This window comes from Trichosurus vulpecula, chromosome 2, assembly GCF_011100635.1.
Source record: "Trichosurus vulpecula isolate mTriVul1 chromosome 2, mTriVul1.pri, whole genome shotgun sequence".
Taxonomy (NCBI): domain Eukaryota; kingdom Metazoa; phylum Chordata; class Mammalia; order Diprotodontia; family Phalangeridae; genus Trichosurus; species Trichosurus vulpecula.
In genome coordinates this window covers 309,463,937-309,482,885 of record NC_050574.1, presented here as the reverse complement: position 1 = coordinate 309,482,885, position 18,949 = coordinate 309,463,937, and positions in this window count along the sequence as shown.

Below are 18,949 nucleotides of genomic sequence, written 5' to 3'. Positions count from 1 at the left end.
TATTTTTTCCAATTACATGTAAAGATAGTTTTCAATATTCATTTTTATGAGATTTTGAGTTACAGATTTTCTCCCTCCCTTGCTTCCATCCAACCTCCACAAGACAGCTAGCAATCTGATATGGTTTATAAAATATAATCATGATAAACATATTGCCACATTATTCATACTACTTGCCCATTTCTACTTTTTAAGGAATTGTTTTCTTCAATAAGCTTTTTTACTTCTTTTTCCATTTGACTAATTTTATTTTGTTTGGTGGGGGAAGGCAAGGTAATTGTGGTTAAGTGACATCCCCAAGGTCACATACCTAGTAAGTGTCAAGTGTCTGAGGCCACATTTGAACTCCTTACTCCATTGCTCATACTCTATTCACTACTAATTCTATTTTTAAGGCATTGTTTTCTTCAATGGGTTTTTTCCCCATTTGGCCAATTGTATTTTTTAAGGAATTGTTTTCTTTAATACTTTCATACTTCTTTTTTCTACCTGTTGACTCTTCTTAATTCTCATTTCTTTTCCCAATTTTTCTTCTATTTCTATTATTTGATTTTTAAAATCCTTTCTGAGCTCTTCCAAGAAGGCTTGTTGAGCTTGAGACTAATGCATATTCCCTTTTGAGGCTTCTCGTGTAGGCATTTTGACATTGTTTACCTTTTCTGAGCTTGTGTTTTGATTTTCCCTGTCACCATTTTAGCTTTCTGTCATCAGGGCTCTCTTTAGGTATTTGTCCATTTTTTAGCTTATTTTGCAACTTTTAAAGTTAAGCTCTGTTCTTGAGGCATAGCAGGCACTGTCCTGTGATTCTTGTGCTGGGGTCCAGGGCCTTCATCACTAGGTTTCCACTTTGGGGCCTCAAGGGCTTGCAGCTTGTCCACTGAGTTAGCTTAGCTCAACCTAGTCATGCCTATTGTCCTGGGTTCTGGGGCTGCAATATGCCTTCTTTTTATCCAAGTAAGACAGAGGTTTCCTGAGTTTGTCTAAGTTATCAGAAACGAGAAAAAAATGTTTCACTTCATCATTTTGTGGGTTCTGTCACTCTAGAATCCATTTAGAAGCATGATTTAATGTTCTTTCCAAGGGAAACTGGGGAGAGGTGAGGTAACTTCCTGGCTTCTTTCTGACATCTTGGGTACACCCCCACCAGGACTTTTTTCTACCCTGGATCTATGACCAAGGTCCTTGCTTCTCTGTGGCCACAACCTCTGCTCTGCTAGTTTTCTTCTTATCACTTAGACTATGATGCACCAGGACTGTGACTCAAATCTGAGTATGGGAAATGCGACAGATTCCTGCACCTATTGCCAGCAAAGGAACTCTTTAATCTCCTTCTGACCACTTATCCAACCTCTTATAAAGAATGGGCTGAGAGCTCCAGATGCTGCAGCTGATGTGGCTGATTCAATTGCCTCATCCCCCACCCCTGCCAAGGCCTGCTGCTGGTTTTCTGGGGCATGGCCTGAGCCTGGAAAGCCTGTGCTGGGTGGTGCTTCAGTTTCACCTGGGTGCAACAGATGTTCTATGCTGACCTTCTCAGTTGTCTTATATATACACATAGACATATATAGTTATTGAAATATGTTAGGGACATTGGAGGGATATATTACTAATATTTTAATGTTAATTGATCCAGTGGGATGACTCATAGACTGGTTGAACCATGAATTTGAACACAGTGTGGTAATTCTTGGCTTCTAGTGTATCTCCTAAGATATTCAAAGGAAGTTATATCTATCTATCTATCTGTCTATCTATCTATCTATCTATCTATCTATCTATCTGTCTGTCTGTCTGTCTGTCTGTCTGTTTGTTTGGTATAGAGACTGGCAGGATAAATGAGTAGTGTGGTGGAAAGACAAGAATCAGAGATAAGAAATGAATAAAGTTAAGAACAGAGAGGTTAAGCAATTCTTGAAATTATTCAGCCGGAAAGTAGCAAGTCAGGGTTAGATTATAGTATGACTAACCTAGTCTTTTGGAATGCATGGAATTGCACTTGATTTTGTTGTCCACACTTTTTTTTTTCTTAAGAGGGAAATACACACCCATATACACCCACACCCACCCACCCACCCACATACCCACACACACCCACACACACCCATACCCACACCCACACCCACACCCACACCCACACCCACACACACACACACACACACACACACACACATATACCTACCTACACACATATGTCCTGGTACAACATATTCTGGAACAAAATAACCTTTCAGCAAATTCCATTTTCTAACATTGCAGTTCCTTGCACTAACTCCAAATAAAATGTGTATTAAAAACTTAAGTGTAGCCATCCTGCTGCTTTAGCAGTGGGTGAGACTCTAATACTAGCTATTCTAATAGGTTCACAATGAAGGCTTTTTTTGTGTTAGGGAATTGTGCCATACACTCACTGGGTAATTTAGAAAAGAAAGTAAAGGTCAGACTTTTAATGCTTCTATAAGTGACCTTTTCACTTCTAACTTTTTGTAAAAGCGTCTGTATTAGCAAATTTTGATGCATCTTTGAATTACTATTCCCTTCAGGCACCACACTTATACTTTGAAAAAACCCCTACAGTGAATGGAAACTACTAAACGCTTCTGACAGGCAAGTGAAATCCTCATTGTGCTGCACTAGAAAATCTCTCAGGCCACTAGAAAGCTAAACACAGAAGGCTAAGGGATAGCACACAAAATATTAATGGCCAGAAATTAAATATTGTCTTTGATTTAAGGTACACCACCATCACATTCCTAAATGAGTTTCTTCTGGGGATAGTGAGGAAACTCCCTTGTGCCATTATTGAGAACTCATAGCTTATGTTTTTAAGGATTTGGTAATGGAATGGACCTTAGAGATCATTCACTCCAACCATGCCCACCTCACATTTTATAGATTAGGAAACAGAGGCTCAGACCTGTAGTCACTTGCCCATGGATCTGCTAAGTAATAAACAGCAAAACTGGGACTTCTGACTCTGTATCCAGTGTTTTTTTTTTTTAATATAATGGGATATGATGTAGTTTGTGTTGTTGGTTTGATCTAATATCATATTGCTGTATACTTTGTTTTGAAGTTTCTATTCCACACATAGACATTATTATTATAATTTGAAATGTGTTAATCCTTGACTCCCTTATGTTCTTCATTCCATTTTTCCATCCTTTCCTTTAAATGTTTTGACCAAAACCAGCTATCACCAAATATTTGATATTTTTTCTACTTCTATAAAATAACATTATCTTAGATTGATTAAAATATTATAGAATCTATAAAGAAATTTAGATACTAGTATAGTTGGTAAGCCCTAGTCAAGAATATTTAACATCTCTCCAATTATTTAGATTTATTTATTTTTATAAAATCCATCTTATACCTCTATTTATAAAAGTTCTTTGTGCATCTTGGTAGATTAGCTATCAGATGTCATGCATTTTGTAATTTTTGTATTGGAGCTTTACTTTCTATAACTTGCTCTTTTTAAAAGTAAGTTATAGAAATACTGATGAATTGGGGGGATTTACTTGCTAAAGTTATTATTAATCTAGACTAATACGTTTTCTGATTCCATAGGGTCTTTTCTTTTTAAAATAATATTTAATTTTATATTTTCTGTTTTAAGTTCTTACCCTGCCTTTAGACCTTCTCACATTTATTGAGAAAGCAAGAAGTACAATATTCATAAATATGAAGTCATACAACAAATATTGCCATATTTGCCATGTTCGAAAAAAGGGAAGGAAAATAAAGAAAATGAAAATATGTTTCAGTCTGCGTTCTGAGATCATCAGTTCTCTATCTGGAGATCTAATACTTTTCGCATCATTAATCTTTTGGAGTTGTGGTCAATTGTTGTATTGATCAGTTACCAAATTTTTTAAATAGTTAATTATCTTTACAATGTTGCTGTTGTAGTGTATTGTTCACCTGATTCTGCTTACCTCACTTTGCACCAGTTCATTTAAGTTTTCCCATCTTTTTATGAAATTATCTTCTTTATTATTTCTTATACCACAATAGTTTCCCATCACAATTACATATAACTTGTTTGTCCATTCCCCATTTTATGGTCATCCAACTTTTTGCCCCCACAAAAAAGAGCTTCTGCAAATATTTTTATACGTATGGGTCTGATGGGGTGCATGGGTGCCTGTGCTTGAACCCTAATTCTAACCTCACATTTCTCCTTAGCCTCTGTTTGGATGCCTGTGCCTGGACCCCAATTCCAAAACCATGTCCAGTTCTAAAATCACCTTTTTCCCTAGCCTCAAAATGCTGTCTCAGGCAGTTCCTCTACAATTCAAGGGCAGCATGCCTTAGCAAAATACTTTTCTCTCCTCCCAACATGGTAGCCAGCTGCATCTATAGAATTTATTAGTTTGGAGTCCCTCTGTATGTGCTAAATTGGTTGTGTACTGGGTCATAACAATATTTACTACTTACTGACCTATCATATGTATCCTAGACCTAGACATATGTATACTCCCTTACATTTGTGTTGTCCAACAAGACATTGATGGAGGCAGCCTGGATATTTCCAGTTGGCCCTATTACTTGACTTAGTGATGTTTCAGACCTAAAAACACAGTTTATGTACCACCCCTTGGGCTATTTCCCAGTGAATTCTGGGTAAAACACCTGCACAGTAGATACTAAATATGCATGTTCTTTTTAGAGCTGACCACTCCTTAAACACTTCCTAATCCCACCCCATAAGAACTAATTAGCATACCTGGCATATGTTTACCCCAAAATATCCTATATAAACTTTACCTGCACCCCTGTAAGGTTGCAGGTCCCCTAAGAACTTTTGCCAGCTGAAAAGAGTAATAAATCTTTGTCACCTTGACTTAAAAAATCCTTGAATCTGAGAATTCATTGCAGATGGCCCTGACCCTCTCCAGTACTCGGGTTCTTGAGGGGTACTCCCCTTCAATGACCCTGTCTGGGAATTCCAGTCTTGGGGTTCCTGGACCTCGTCTCCCTCACCCTCAACAGGTCCTTTTCCTTTTTCTTTGTTCATTGTGGGGTACTGTATCACCAATGCAATACCCACAGAGGCTGCTATGAATATGCAGGTGAATTCCCAGGTTTGAATCACAAGACATAATAGACTCTCACCATTGAAGACAAAACCAAAACTTTTTTTCAAACACCAGAAACTCAAATCCATCATAGCAACAAAGAAATCTATACACATTATCAATGCAGGGGGCACTGCTATCCCCAAGCTTTTCCTCAGTCAGGCCTCCCCACAAACAAACTCCGTTAAGCAAAATCACTCCCTCTTTCACTCATGCTAGCTGCTCTGCTCTCTCTGCCTTCTCTCTCTCCAAGCTCAGACTCACTATCACTTCTTGCTCCACCCCTTCTCCTCCATCTGTTCAGCAGGCTCCTCCCACCACTGGCTCCATGTGACTGAGACTTCCATGTGACTCAAGCAGGTCACATAGACCTATTAATGAATAGGGAAGATCTTCCCATTGCATTAACATTACAGATACAGACTTAGTAACTGTATTTTTTGATCAAAAGGTATGCACAATTTTATAGCTTTGTGAGCATGATTCCAAATTGTTTGGTTCCAAATTGTTCTCCAGCATTGTTGGACTATTTCATAATTCCACAAAAATCATTAGTGTACCTCTTCTCCAACATTTCCTTCAGCATTTGTCATTTCCCTTTTCTGTCTTCTTAGCCAATCTGATGGATGTAAAAGCAATATCCCAAATGGTCTGAGTTTCCATTTCTTTAACTTTTAGTGATTTAGAACATTTTTTCCATGTGACTATTGATACTTTTAATTTCTTTCTTTGAAAACTACCTTTCCATATTCCTGGATCATTTATCAGTTGGAAAATGACTCCTTTTTATGTGTAAATTTGGCTCAATTCTCTACATATTTGAGAAATGAGACCGTTATCTGACAAATTTGCTCCAAAATTTTACCCAGTTTCTTTTTTTTTCTAATTTTGGCCGCATAGGTTTGATTTGTGCAAAGACATTTTAATTTTACATAATTAAAATTATTCATTTTAATTCCCACGATACTCTCTATCTCTTGTGTGGTCACAAACACTTCCCTTTTCATAGATCTAATAGGCAAAATTCCCCATGCTCCTGGAATTTGCTTATATTACCCTTTATGTCTAAATCAACCACCCATTTTGACCTTACTTTGTTATAGAGTGTGAGATGTTAGTCTATGTTTCATTTCTGCTAGACTATATTCTACTTTTCAGAGTAAATTTTATCAAAGAGTGAGTTCTTGCCACAATAGTTAAGATCTTCAAGTTTATCAAACTCAGTCAAATGACTTCATTTGCTTTTGTGTATTGTGTACCTAATCTATTCCACTGATCTACCACTCTATTTCTTGTCCAATATGAAATTGTTTTGATGATTGCCACTTCATAATTTACTTTGAAAAATGGTATTGCTATATTCCCTTCCTTCACATATCTATTTCTTGATTCTCTTTGTAGTCTTGACCTTTTACTCTTCCAGATGCACATTGATATTATTTTTTTTCTAGCTCTATAAAGTAATTCTTTGGTAGAATTACTGGTATGACACTGAATAAATATTGGTTCAATCTACCCATGAGCAATTAATATTTCTCCAATTATTTATATCTATATTTGTGTGAGTAATGTTTTTTAATTGTGTTATATAATTCCTGTGTGTGTCTTGGCAAGTAGACTCACAAATATTTTATACTGTCTGCAAGTATTTAAAATGAAATTCATTTTTTCTATCTCTTTATACTGGATTTGTTGTTAATGTATAGAAATGCTGCTGATTTCTGTAACTGCAACTTTACCAAAGTAGTTAATTGTTTTGACAAGTTCATTAGTGAATTTTCTATAGTTCTCTATATGCCATCATATAATCTGCGAAATATGATTTTGTTTCCTGGGTGCCCATGCTCATATATTCAATTTACTTTTCTACTCTTATCATTATACTTAGCATTTCTAATACAATATTGATTAATAATACCGATAATGGAAACCTTATTTCACCTCTAATTTTTTTTTTGTAAAAGCTTCTAGTTTGTCCTGGTTAGAGATAAAACTTCTTTGTTTTATATAAATAATCATTTAAATTAAAAAAAATAATATATTTTTCCATTTACATACAAAACTAAGTTTTAACATTTGTTATTTAAAATTTTTGAGTTCCAAATTATGTCCTTTCCTCCTTCATCTCCTTTTTTATTGAAAAGGCAAGCAATTTGATATAGGTTATAAGTGTGAAGTCAAAGAAAACATATTTCCATATCAGTCATGTTATGAAAGAAACACAAAATGAAACAAAGTAAAAATCTATCACTTTAAGAAAAGCCCCACTTGTTCCTAAGTTTTCTAGTGTTTTATATAGGATTGGACATTGTATCATATCAAATGCTTTTTCTTTATCTATTGAGTTAATCATATGTTGCTTTGTTATTGATGTGATCAATCATAGGGTTTTTTCCCCTAATATTTAAACAGTCCCGCATTCCTGGTATAAATCCAGCCTGGTCATAGCATATGATCTTTTTGATATGCTACTCTAATTTTGCTAGCATTTATGTAAATATTTTGCATTGATAATCCCCAGGAAAATAATTTGTATGTATGTATGTAATATATTTGGATATGTAATATGTAATATTTTAATTATTTTTTTCTTGAAATGTTTGGTGGAACTTGCTTGTAAATCCATCTGATCTTCAAGAGTTTGTTTGCTTTTTGGAAGCTCATTTTTCATCTTGATCAATTTCTTTTTTGTAAGAGGGGCTTATTTGAGTATTTTATTTCCTATTCTGTCCATCTGGTCAACTTATACTTTTTTTATATAAATATTCATCCATTTCACTAAATTGTCCATTTTATTAGCATATATCTGAACAAAGTAGCTCCTAACAATTGCTTTAAATTCATGTTTTCTGGTTGTTCATTCACACTTTTCATTTTTGATACTGGTAGTTTGATTTCCTTTCTTTTTAAAATCTAATTAACCAATGACATCTACTCTTTCTTTAAATCAGTTCCTGTTTTTATGTATTAGTTCAGTGTTGATTTTCACATTTTATTGATCTCTCCTTTGATTTTTAGGACTTCTAATTTGGTATTTGATAGAGGATTTTTAAGTTATACTTTTTGTAGGTTTTTTTTGTTTTTGTTTTGGATTTTTTTTATTTTTTTAATTACACACCCAATGCATTTGCTCTTTCTCTCTTTTATTGATGTAAGCATTTAGAGATATTCATTTTCTTTTAAGTATTGCTTTGACTGCAACCCACAATTTTTCAATATATTTTCTGATTGCTGTCACTAGCTTTAATGAAGATGCATAATGCTAATGTATACATTATAAGTATTAATATCACTTCATTTTCTATGATAACCTGTTTAAGATGCCATTTTCATGATTGTCTCTTTTAATTATGTATATTTCTCCATTAGCTTTCCCTGGATTCATTACTACTATCCCACCCCCTTTTTTTCAGCTGAAGCATAATATATTCGGCTTCAGCCACTGATTTTTAGTCCATGTGAATCTTTCTGCTTCAAATGTGTCTCTTGTAAGACATATATTCTTGGATTCTGCTTTCAAACCCCTTTTAATATCTCCTTCTTTTTTATAGGTAAGTTAATCCCAATTACAGTCACAATTATGATTGCTAACTGTATTTTCTATCATACTATCTTCCTCTTTCTTTACCTCCTCAGAAACCTGTTTGACTTTTGATCATTGCCTCACTTAATCTAACCTCCCATTTACCATATTCCTTTCTCTTAGACCCAACCTACTTCCCTGTTGGCTATAATGAATGTGCATATCAAACTGTATATATGTATGTGTGTTCATGTATACATATATGTATACATATATATCTGTCTGTCTATCTATTCCTTTTTAACCCATTCAAATGAAAGTGAGATTCAAATGTAACCCAACTACCTCCACTTACATTTTCCCCCTTCTTTGTAAAATTTCTTCCTGGAGTGCCCCTTTCATGTGATATAATTTATACCTCTACCTTTCCCTTCCTTCTTCTCCTAGTGCATTCCTCTTTCTCACACTTTAATTGTATTTTTTAAAAATTATCCCATCATATTCAACTCACTCCTGTGCCCTCTCTTTATGTATACTGCTTCTAACTGTCCTAGTAATGATAAATTTCTTAAGAGTTTCAAGTATCATCTTACCATATAGGAATAAAAACTGTTTAAACTTACTGAATCCCTTATGATTTCTCTTTTCTGCTTACCATTTTTGTGCTTCTCTTGAGTCTTATATGTGAAAATCAAATTTTCCATTTCAGCTGTGTTCATCAGAAATGCTTAGTTGACAATCCTCTATTTCATTATTCCCCTTGAATAAGTATACTAAGTTTTACCAGAGGGGTAATTTCTTGGTTGTAATCCTAGTTCCTTTGCCTTCCAGAATACCATACTCCTTTGTCATGATATCTGTGAAATCATGTGTGATCCCACTTGTGACTCCATTGTATTTGAATTCTTTCTTTCTGTATTTTGTCCTTGATCTGCCAGCTCTGGAATTGTACTACATTTCTGGTAGTTTTCATTTGAGAATCTCAGGAGATGATTAGTGGAATCTTTCCATTTTTATTTTGCTCTCTAGTTCTAAGATATTTGGGTGGTTTTCCTTTATAATTTCTTGAAATATGATATCTAGGCTTTTTTATCATGATTTTCAGTTACTGCAATAACAACTTATCTCTTGTCAATCAATTTTCGAGTTCAATAATTTTTCCATAAAATATTTCATAATATCTTCTATTTTTTCTGTCCTTTTTTTTCCTGATATCTCATGGAGTCATTAGCTTCCATTTTATCCATTCTAATTTTTTAGAAGTATTTTCTTCAGTGAGATTTTGTACCTCTTTTATCATTTAGTCAATTTTGATTTTTAAAGAGTTATTTTCTTCAGTATTTTTGTGCATCTTTTACCAAAATACTAATTAACTTTTCATTATTTTCTTGCAATGCTCTGATTATTTTTTATCAATTTTCCTCTACTGCTCTTATTGGGTTTTCATATATCATCCTTTTTTGCTCCTTATCATCCTTAGCTCTTTTAGGAATTCTTGTTGGACTTGTGTCTCATATTCATTTTTTGAGACTTTGCTTATAGATGTTTTCAAGTAATTGTCTTTTCCTGTGTTTGAATCCCAAGCTTTCTTGTCACCATAGAACTGTTCTATAGTCAGTTTATTTTTGGTGTTGTTGTTTGTTCCTTTCCCCCTGAGCTTATCTATTGATTTTGAACTTTATGTTAGAATTGGAATCTGCTCACCTTGGAAAGGGAAGGGATGGCTGCCCTGAGCTTCTGTAATTCTATGTGGGGACCTTTAGATTTTGGTGCTTCCCAAGTTGCATAAAATGGGGAAATCTCTGGTCACTGTCCTCTGGGTCTATGCTCTGCCTCCTAGCCCAATGGGACCTCTGCTCTCACATGACTGCAACTGTTTTCCTCCACCCTGGATCTGTGACTTGGAATTGGTAGTGGGTGAAGCTGCCAAGTGATATCCTGTTCTATGCCCAGTGTTAGCACTAGGGAAGTATCTTTCTAACCAGGTAACCATTCACTTTACTCACTGGTTGCTGCCACCACTGCTATTACACTTCTCCCTTTTTCCAATTCCTAACCTCCTGTCAATGAGGGTTATACCTAAGTGTCCTCTTTAAATGAATATTCTGGGAGGAATCTACTCTCTAATCAGAGGGAGAGGCCTCCGGGCAAAGATGAGTATGAATTCCAGGCTAAAGTTGTCTTTCAAGATGTAGAGGTCCTGGGGCATAATGTACAAGTTCAGAGGAATACAGTTGAGTGTGAAATGAATGTATAGGGAAGGCTACATCGCAAAGTGAGACTTAAGCTTGACTTGAGGGAGGGATAGGACTCCACAAAACAGAAAAAAATTTAAAAATAGGGTGGGTATTCCAGGCAGGAGAAATAGGTTGAATTGAAACAAAGATTTGGGACAGGGAACACATTTTTGCCATCAGTTTTCCATATATCGTTCTTCATTTTATTGGTCCTTTGTGATCCTTTCCCCTCCTTTTTTAAACCCACTGGGGGAAAGAATAGAAACTATGCTACTGACTTTCAGTTTACTACATAAAATCTAGCTGCAAATATAATTTTGTTTGGGGCACATGCTATGATCTCTGGGTTAGCTAAAGAAGTGTAATAATGATTTGCATTATAACAGAAGTCCACTGTATTACTCACTGATCCCCATAATTTGGGAAATTAAAAAAAAACCAGAATCCTATCCTGGCATACTATACCTGAAATTTTCAGGGGCAAAAACAACTGCCAAGAGGAAGAGTTGACCTAACAGTCTGGTGAATTTGAATCCCTGATTTTTCTTTTAATCAAAAAAGAAGAGGCCATAATTTCCAGTTGTTGCACTTCCTCATTCAGGAGCAAGGGCACACCACCTGATCCCCATGTATTGTATGGCTGGAAAGTTCAAAAAGTGATAACATACTTCATTTTTTAAGCAAACAATCAGTGACTCATTTTAAGGTCAATGTGTAATCTTTTGCTTTTCCTCTTCTAAGAAGTCTGATTAGGCCTTTCACTGTTAACCTTTCCATAATAAATATGTTTGTCTTCCTGTCATTAAAAGTCACTTTCTCTGTTTGTGATTCTGCCAGCCTGTAGGATTAAATTTTCCATATATTGATTTGGAAGTGCTTTCTTTGTTGTGCTTTGATTGAAAGAAGAATCATCTTCCTTTATGGAGATAAGGTGTAGTAGATAGGCTGCATAATCTTTTACAAAAGTCATTTTCAGGAGCATCCCCTTTTCTGGACAAACCCCCCATGTTTGTTATTTCTTGCTTCAAATAATATTCTAAAATGCTGTTCACTAATATAACTGAAATGATATTTTTTTCCCTTTGGGGAAAAATGTTGTCCCCTGTTTTTAAACAAAATAAATGAAATATTAGAATCCATGGACCTCCAAACTAATTAAATGTAAGATCCTTGGGTAGACAACAGAATTGACTAGCATTACTGGAAAACATTGTCTTCAACTGATTGGCAGTGAGCAGAAATATACTGGTAACTTTAATACTACTGAGTCCCATTTTGGGGGCAATTTGTACCTCATTTTTTTATAATATTGAGAGTGGGTTTGTACTAATCCACCAACACATTTTCATCCTGTTCCTGTTCTGACTAAAGGCATTTGTGAGTTGTCATGAGACAAAATTATTATTTATAATGTTCAAAAAATATGAACCTTTTCACCCATGAAGATGAAACCTATGTGTCTGAAGTTTTTAACACTAGGTTCTCCTTAGCCAAGGAAGAGAGTGGCCAAGAACGCAACAATCACTGAATCCCAGTATTACGAATCTAGAGATGTGAAAATACTCAAAGTTCATCTATTCTGATCCCTTGTTTTTATGGAGGAAATTGAGGCTGAGGAAAGCTAAATTATTTTTTTTAGAGTCATGCAGGTAATAATCATAATAGGTATTATTTGAATACAGATTCTCAGACTTCCACTACATCTAACACTTTAGCACTTTATACACTAAGCAAAATCTATGCCTGATCTCAACTCTGGAACAAGATAGTTCATCACCTCTGATCTCATCACCATGTTACTAACTCAAGCCTTGACTGGCATCACCTACCTCGGCCTCCTTTCCCCTCTAATTGGAAGGTTAGAGGATGCAGTATCAAACTTCTACCAATGCCTTCCTTTATAGTGTGATGAAACTACACTTTTGGATTCATACCAGTCTGCATCTTCTGCCCTGCCAGTGTTCAATTCAACAGAAGATGACCCCATGCCAAGTATCACCTAATATTCCCCCCTTGCTATCTTCTTTCACATAGTATCTCCACATTTGATTGTAAGCTTTTGGAAGGCAGATACTGTCTCTATTAACTGTATCCCTTGTGCTTAGTACAGTGCTTGTCACTTTGTCGATAATAAATGTCTATTGAATTGGAAATAAGAAGATACACACAAATTAGATACACACAAATGTTTTTCAGTCCTTTCAATACTGTCAGACTCCTAGTGATATTATGGATTGAGGTCCATGGATTGTTTTTAGTTTTGTTTGTTTTTGTTTTATGGGGTTTTTTTGTTTGTCTTTTTTGGCAAAGATGCTTGAGTGGTTTGTCATTTTCTTTTCCAGTGGCAAACAGATTTTAACTGACTTGGAAGTTTCTGAGCCTAGATTTGAACTCAGATCTTCTTGACTCCCAGTCCAGGGATCTATCCACTGCATCACCTGGCTGTTTCATGTATATGTATAGAAACATGCACATGTATATACTATATACATATGAGTGCTTCCCATTATGTAAGAGAAAGAGTGCTGGACTTGAGGTTTAAAAACCTGATTTCAAAACCTCCCTCTGATGATTGCTACCTCCTTGGACAAGTCAATCAACCTCCTTAGGCTTCAGTTTCATTCTACATAAATGAAGACACTTGCACTGCATGACTTAGGGTCTACATCTATGATCCTAATACTATAAACTCTATGGATAATACTGTTTTATAAATATCAGTCTCTTTTTAACCCCTTAAAGTTCAGTCCATAATAGACTATCTCAATCATAGACAACTGAGCAGGCGTTTTTTTTTTCTATGAATGGCTCTCTAGGAAATATCCTCTGTGAATGTTTTCAATGACTCTCCTGGATATTTCAGTTAAAGAAGGACACAGAGCAACTGAAGAGGACCTAGAGAAAAGCAACTAGGAAGGTAAAGGGAGTTGAGTCCATTTCATATGAAGATAGATTGAAGGAGCTGCTGATGCCTGGCTTGGAGAAAAAAAGAGACTCAGTTGTCTTCAAGAATTTCAAATTTTTCAAGTGGAGGATATGCTGTATTTGTTTTATTTGGCCCTAGAGTTCAGAACCAGGAGCAATGGGAAGAAGCTGCAAAGAGAATTGATGCCAGGGGAAAACAAACAAACAGATGAGTATTCTAACAATTACAGATATCTTAAAAGAAGAATGGCCTACCTTAGGCCTCCCTCACAAGAGGGAGAACACAGCAGAAATATAGTGAACACTTGCCAGGTATGTTCTGATGGGCATTCCTTTCAGGTAGAAGATGGACGAGATAGTATCTAAAGTCCTTACAAACTCTAAATTTGAAGATAAATCATTACCTACTCCTGTATCCTTTTCTCCATTTTCTAAGGAAGAAATGGTCTTTCCTAAACCTCACAAAGGCTGTCTTTTTACTTGTGTCATTGATCCTATTCTTTCTTTCATAGGAACCTGCCTTAATGATCATTTTATCACTATCTCTTCTTATCTACTGGCTTCTTTTGTGTCATCTACAAATCTTCAGGAATCATACATCTTTAAATAATCATCATGACGAAGGCATTACCTCAAGTTATCTGTCAGCTCCCCTTTATGCTTTAATACCAAAATTCCTAGAAAAAAGTCATCTAACACTTGTTGCCTTTATTAGGTCATCAATTCCTTGCCTCTCAACACATCAGAATATGATCCTACCTTTCAACTGAAACTATTCTTTTCAAAATAACTGGAAATCTTTTAACTGCTAAATAGAATCTTTTTGTCCTATCCTCATCCTTCTCAGTTGCTCAGTACATTTTCACGTTGTTGACCTTCTATGCCTCCAGGCCATTCTGTTCATCATGGCTTCTGGGACACAGCTGTCTGCTGATTCTCTTACATATCCTAATGTTTCTTTTCAGGATTCCTTGCTGGATTATAATTCATCATGCATTTCCTGTCCTTTAAGCATGGATGATACCCATGTTTCCATCCTAAGTCCCATTCTCTCTGTATACACTGTCACTTGGTAAGTTATTTCTTTAGAAAGGGTATTGTGAACACTAGACTTGGAGTTAAAGGCAATACTACTTGTTACTTAGCTTCTCTGGGCCTTCTCTATGCCTTACTCTTATCATCCAGAAAGGAAAGGAATTAGATTATTCCCTTTAGCTTTAAAAATGATTTTATCATCTCATTTACCTATATGTATGTACTTATAATATCTACACTGAGACACTCAAATCTTTAGATCTAGCCCTAATCTTTCCACTGAATTTCAGTACCACAAGTATTTATTAAGTGTACATCTTGGCCTTAATCTATCAGTACATATTATTCAGTATATCTTACTTTTTCTAATTATATAACTAATTATCCTCTTCCTTAAATCTATTTCTATTCCAGATGTTTGTATTCTCATCCCCCCATCTGCTTAGTTTGTTACCATGGGGTTAGCTTTTGACTTCCCTCTTTCATACCCCAACTTAACAGCTTCTCTTACCACGCATATCAAACCACATTCCAAGCCATTTCAATAACAGTGTCTTTATATTTACCATATATGTGTCCTCTCTATGTACATAGTCAATTATCTTATTTCAGATCTTCTTCACCTTCCTTTTGGACTATTAAAGTAACCTGGTTCAGACAGTTATTACTTAATACCTGAGCTATTGTATTTGGGTATTTTTTGTACCTCAACTATACCTAGATGGTCCCCCTGTGTCCAATTTCTCTCTATCTTTACCTATCCTCCAAATAACTACCAATTAATGGTCCTAAAAAAAGAAGTCTGACCATATAGATTTCCTGCCCAGACATCTTAATTTGCTCTCTATTGCCTCAAAGATAAAACCCAGGCTCCCCACTCTGACATTTAAAGCCCTCCACTATATGGCTCCTATCTACTTTTACAGAGTCCATTCATTTTATTCCACTAAATTGGACTACCCTCTGCTTTCCATTTAAACTGGGCTCCTTGGTATTGCCTCAATATAGCTTTCTTCCTTCCAATTCTGTACATTAATCTAGCCTTCCTCCCATGTTTTAAATGAATTCCCTCATCTCATTCACTTAGAATCCCTAAACGCTTTTAGGCTTACCTTAGATGCTACCTAATATACCAGTTGCATATAGTTGCATATAGTTCTTCAAATTATTTTGAATTTGTTTGTCTCTGTGTTTGTGCATGTGTTGTATCTCTCTAGTAGAATACAACCTGTTTTAGAGCAAAGACTGTTGTCATTGTATCTCCAGAATCTAGCACAGTATATGGGGTATATGGCATATTCAGTGAGAACTAGCACCTTTGGTGTAAGGGATTGTCATCCACCTTTGGTGTCCACTTGTCACCCAATTCTCACCTGTGTCTCTAAAAAGCTGTAGAATGTATACCATGCATACCCTGGTAAAGCCACCTTGGCAGATGGGCTAAAATAGATCTAGGGTAACTGACAGGTGTCAAACCCATTGGTGAGCTAGGGAGACGTCTACTCCAAAAATGGAACAATTTCCTTCAGTGGAATGGGTGGATGAGAACAATTCGTTCCAAAGGCCACAAAAGCAGCAGAAACAGGGACTGTGAAGTTCTTAGGGCTTGGTTAGGCATTGAAGATGCCAAGGTCATCTGCTATATCCTGGGCATTGACAGTCATCTTAATTTTTGGGTTGCCACTGGACTCCAATGACTCTGGAGAAGAGAATGAGGCTGATGACTTTGAGCAACTTTGCCTCACCTAAATCTAATTCATGTGCAAGTCAAGACATCACCCTCACAATGTCATTGATCCTCTTTGAAAATGAAGGATGCAGGGATATCTAGGTGGTGCTGTGAGTAAAGCACCGGCCCTGGAGTCAGGAGGACCTGGGTTCAAATTCAGCCTCAAACACTTGACACTCTTACTATCTGTGTGACCTTGGGCAAGTCACTTGACCCCAATTGCTTTGTCTTCCCCCCCTCCAAAAAAAAAAGAAGAAAATGAAAGATGAACAACAACAATAACAATACTTTAAAAAATATCTGTTTAACTTAACTGGATTAAGTTACAGTTATTAACTACCTCCACCACCACCACCACCACCACCACTACCACTACCACTACTACTACTACTACTATTACTATTACTACTACTACTACCACTACTACTACTACTACTACTACTACTACTACTACTACTACACTACTTCTGCTGCTGCTGCTGCTGCTGTTGCTGCTGCTGCTGCTACTACCACTTATAGATGATAAAATAGTCTGAGAGAAGATAAGGGATTTGTTCAGAGTTACACAGCTAGTAAGTACCTTCAATCCCAGGTCTGTGATTCCAACTCCAATACACTACCCTCTACACCCTAATCATCCTCTAAATGAATTATAGGTTTAGCTATTTAAAAAAAAAATATCATCAGTATCCTAGCATTAATCAAATAGTTACATTTTGGGGATTCATTTTTCATATTCATTCTATATATACTTATATACGTACTTATTATTTCTCCATTAGAATGTAAGCTATTTTTATTTTTAGGATTTATATTCCCAGTGTCCATTGCAGTGCCGGATACATAGAAGGCACTTAATAAATGCCTGTTAAGTGATTGACAGAGAAGTTGGTCTATCTTTGCATGATAGCCTGATGATGCAATTATTGTACACAGACATAGGATATAACACTAAATAATTTATGAGCTATAAGGTACCTTAGAGATTGTCTAATGGACATGGCTTTTGTATTATAATACAGATAATACCATCTTGGAAATTAATGTTTCTGTGGGCTTCTCCCACATTGATAAATGACTCACAATGCTTCCTGAATTTTGAAATGTATTATTGTTGTCTTATTCCTAGATTTTCTGTTCTGAGCCTCTCACCAACCTGTTCAAATACCCAAAGACATTCTTTTAGCTACTGGAAGCAGAGGGTGTTTTCAGTGAATTCAAGTGATGTTTCCCGTTGGCCATCATCTTGATCTTAAGCTTCGTGAAGTTTAAGTTTCATTAAGTGTCCTAGTAAAAGTCAATTAATGTGACGTCTCAGTATGAGCCATCTACTCATAGTCTGTGCTATGGTCCCATATGTCATGATGAGGATGTAATTCTCATTGAAATTGACCCTGGAAGAGGAAAAACTATAATACATGGGAAAAAGAGCTAGTTGCCATAGAAGCTGCACTTATGTTGTACACATGTTGTCTTGTGGGAGCTTACAACCCCACTGTCCAATTGTCCAGATTCTGAGAATATGAAGCACCTTCAAATTAACCAATGTCAGATCCATTTGGTACTATTTAGACTTCCCTGTTCCTTTATTTACTAATTTTGTCTGCTTCTAATTGTCTTTTATTTATTGTCAATTCACATATTATTCCCATTCATGACTTTTTCTTTCTATTAAAACTGGCCTTCCCTGTTCCCCAAACTCATTTATTCCCCTTATTTTTAACTTTACCTAAATTGTACCCCATGGCTGGAATGAATTTCCTCCACACCTTCAGCTTTTAGAAGTCCTAACTTAAGGCTCAATTACATTGCCACCTGACTACCCCATTGTCCATGTTCTTGTCCTCAAGTTAACTTGAATTTGCTTATCTGTGTAGAAGTTATATCCCCCTACTTAACATAGGTGATAAAACTTGGAGCTTGGAGTCAGGAGGACCTCTGTGTTTGAATCAGATTAATGTTTATCTCTGGGCAAATAATTTAACCCATTTCATTCTCAGTTTCTTCATCTGTAAAATGAATGTAACAATAGACTCTATCTCAAAGTTGTTGTGAAAATCAAATAATATACATTTTTTTAAATCTTACTTGTTTCGATCAATGAAGAATTCCTTGTTGCCCACCCACTCCAAAACCACTTCCACCTTCAAGTTGAGAACAGAAGAAAAACAAGCCCTAATGTATAGTTAATTAAAACAAATCTCCACATTGAGCATGTTAAAAAAAGTCTTATTCTGCATTCAAAGTCCTTTACCTCTCTATCAGCAAGTATGTAATTTTCCGGAATCCTGATTTGCTGTTATGCAGATAAGAATTCACGCAATAATAGTATGTCATATTTATAGACTGTAACTTGTTCAGTCATTCCCAAATTTATGGACACTCCATCAGAATCCCATCCTTTGTCACCTTAAAAAAA